This window comes from Triticum dicoccoides, chromosome 6B (genome assembly GCF_002162155.2).
Source record: "Triticum dicoccoides isolate Atlit2015 ecotype Zavitan chromosome 6B, WEW_v2.0, whole genome shotgun sequence".
NCBI classification, from domain to species: Eukaryota; Viridiplantae; Streptophyta; class Magnoliopsida; order Poales; family Poaceae; genus Triticum; species Triticum dicoccoides.
This window is the reverse complement of record NC_041391.1, coordinates 616,526,583-616,529,767: the sequence shown is the minus strand read 5'-3', so window position 1 is coordinate 616,529,767 and position 3,185 is coordinate 616,526,583.

Here is a 3,185-nt window from a genome sequence, read left to right as displayed (position 1 = left end):
ATCCGGTCCCGACGACGCACCATATTTCGGCTCCGCCCACTTGATATATCGACCCCTCGTTAGAGCGGGGTACGAGGCAAAACAGCCTCTTCCATAGCACAAAATGGGGCTCAATGCCCCAGAACAGCTCACACAGAGCTACGAAGCCCGCGATGTGCAAAATGGAGGCAGGTGTAAGGTGATGAAGCTGGAGTCCGTAGAACTCCAGGAGCCCCCGGAGAAACGGATGTATAGGAAATCCGAGTCCCCTTATTAAGTAGGGGACGAAGCACACCCGCTCTCCTTTGGAGGGATTGGGGGCACTCTCCGCCTGCTTCCCACCTTTGTAGGTGGCCAGTCCGGCTCGAACCGGAACCATGAAGGCCGGGGGAAGATATCCCTATGCTTGGAGCGCCACTAACTTGCTGTGCGGGACTGAGCATCTCCTCCAATCTCCTGGCTTAGGGCTGGGAGCGCGAGAAGAGGAGCCGCGTCGACTGTCCATGTTGGAATGGGTTTGGTGTCAGATGCGCCTCGACGAGTGCTTGCGGAAGGAGGATGATGTGATTTGGATCTGGATCCTCGCTTCTCTTATAGGCAGCTTATTTGCGCAGCTAGGGGTAAAATATAAAAATACCCTGGCTTTTCGCGTTCGTGCGATGCGTGGAAGAAGACCATTATTGGGCGCGGAAGCCAAGGACGCAGCATTTATGAAGCAACCGGACACTATCCGGCAAACACACGGAGCATGAAGAAGAACCCGCCTTGCAAATGCCGAAGACAACATACGCGCCGGATTTGTCGTTATTGAATCCTGGTTCGGGGGCTACAGAGGGAGTCCCGGACTAGGGGGTGTTCGGATAGCCGAACTATCATCATCGGCCGGACTCCAAGACTATGAAGATACAAGATTGAAGACTTCGTCCCGTGTCCGGATGGGACTTTCCTTGGCGTGGAAGGCAAGCTTGGTGATACGGATATGTAGATCTCCTACCTTTGTAACCGACTCTGTGTAACCCTAGCCCTCTCCGGTGTCTATATAAACCGGATGGCTTTAGTCCATAGGACGAACAATAATCATACCATAGGCTAGCTTCTAGGGTTTAGCCTCCTTGATCTCGTGGTAGATCTACTCTTGTAACCCACATCATCAATATTAATCAAGCAGGACGTAGGGTTTTACCTCCATCAAGAGGGCCCGAACCTGGGTAAAAACATCGTGTCCCTCGTCTCCTGTTACCATCCGCCTAGACGCACAGTTCGGGACCCCCTACTCGAGATCCGATGGTTTTGACACCGCCAATGATGATCATGAAACTTCAGATTAAGTTACTACAGAACATCGTAGGTCTTCCAAAGTACAGTCCGCATCGGAGTGGTACGGTAATCTTATTCTAGAAGTCATGTTACTAGACCATGATGAACCTACGAACTATGAGGAAGCGATGATGAGCCCAGATTCCGCGAAATGGCTTTAAGGCCTGAAATCTGAGATGGGATCCATGTATGAGAACAAAGTGTGGAATTTGGTGGAGTTGCCCGATGATCGGCAAGCCATATTGTATAAATGGATCTTCAAGAGGAAGACAAACGCTGATAGTAGTGTTACTATCTAGAAAGCTTGACTTGTCGCAAAAAGCTTTTTGACAAGTTCAAGATGTTGAATACGATGAGATTTTCTCACTCGTATCGATGCTTAAGTATGTCTGAATCATGTTAGCAATTGCCACATTTTATGAAATCTGGCAAATGGATCTCAAAACTGCATTCCTTAATGGATTTATTAAAGAAGAGTTGTATATGATGCAACCAGAAGGTTTTGTCAATCCTAAAGGTGCTAACAAAGTGTACAAGCTCCAGCGATCCATCTATGGACTGGTGCAAGCATCTCGGAGTTGGAATATACGCTTTGATGAGTTGATCAAAGCATATAGTTTTATACAGACTTGTGGTGAAGCCTGTATTTACAGGAAAGTGAGTGGGAGCACTACAACCTTTCTGATAAGAATATGTGAATGGCGTATTGTTCATCAGAAATAATGTAGAAATTTTCTGGAAAGCATAAAGGAGTATTTGAAAGGAGTTTTTCAAAGAAAGACCTTGGTGAAGCTGCTTACACATTGAGCATCAAGATCTATAGAGATAGATCAAGACACTTGATAAGATTTTTCAATGAGTACATACCTTCGTAAGATTTTGAAGTAATTCAAAATGGAATAGTCAAAGAAGGAGTTCTTGCCTGTGTTGCAAGGTGTGAAGTTGAGTAAGACTCAAAACCCGACCATAGCAGAAAATAGAAAGAGAATGAAAAGTCATTCCCTATGCCTCAGTCATAGGTTCTATAAAGTATGCTATGCTGTGTACTAGACCTATTGTATACCTTTCTCTGAGTTTGGCAAGGGAGTACAGTTTTTGATCTAGAAGTAGATCACTAGACCGCGGTCAAGAATATCCTTAGTAACACTACAAAAAAAAGACACATCCGTGACATTTTGGGCTGAACGAAAAAAAATTCTGTCATACATATGACACTTCTATGACGATAATTGTGACAAAACCCGGTATCATCATAGATGTGGTGGGCTCCTACTTCTATGACAAAAAATCATGATAGAAAATGGGATTTTCGTCCTAGGCGGGCCGGAAACGCAGCTGCATGACATTCTTTGGGCCGTCCATGACAGGAAAAACCGTGGTAGAAGCGAGGGCGAGGAAAATTTCGGGGAGTTCCCGGTTACGGTGGGAGGTCGGGGGCCGAGCGATGCGCGTTTCTCTCGTACACGTACGCGTGTGTGTGCGAGGCGTTGGCTCTAACTGAACCCGAGCGAGGCGTTGGGCTCTAACTGAACCCGAGCGAGGCATTGGGCTCTAACTGAACCCGAGCGATTGCACTGCAGGCTACGCGTTACTGAACCCGAGCGATCGATCGATGGCTGTTAACTGAACCCGATCGAGCGATTCCTTCGCTACTGCTGCTAACTGAAGCCGGTCGATTGGATGAACAGTGAGCGTTGCGGGGGGGGCAGGGGGGTTGGATGAATAGTGAGCGGTGGCGTTGCCTCTGGATGAACAGGACCCCGTGGTGTGGAGGGCTGGATGAACAGTAGACGGTGGAGGGGTGCCCGTGGAGGGGTGGATGAATAGGACCCCGTTGTGTGGAGGGCTGGATGAACAGTAGACGGTGGAGGGGTGCCCGTGGAGGGGTG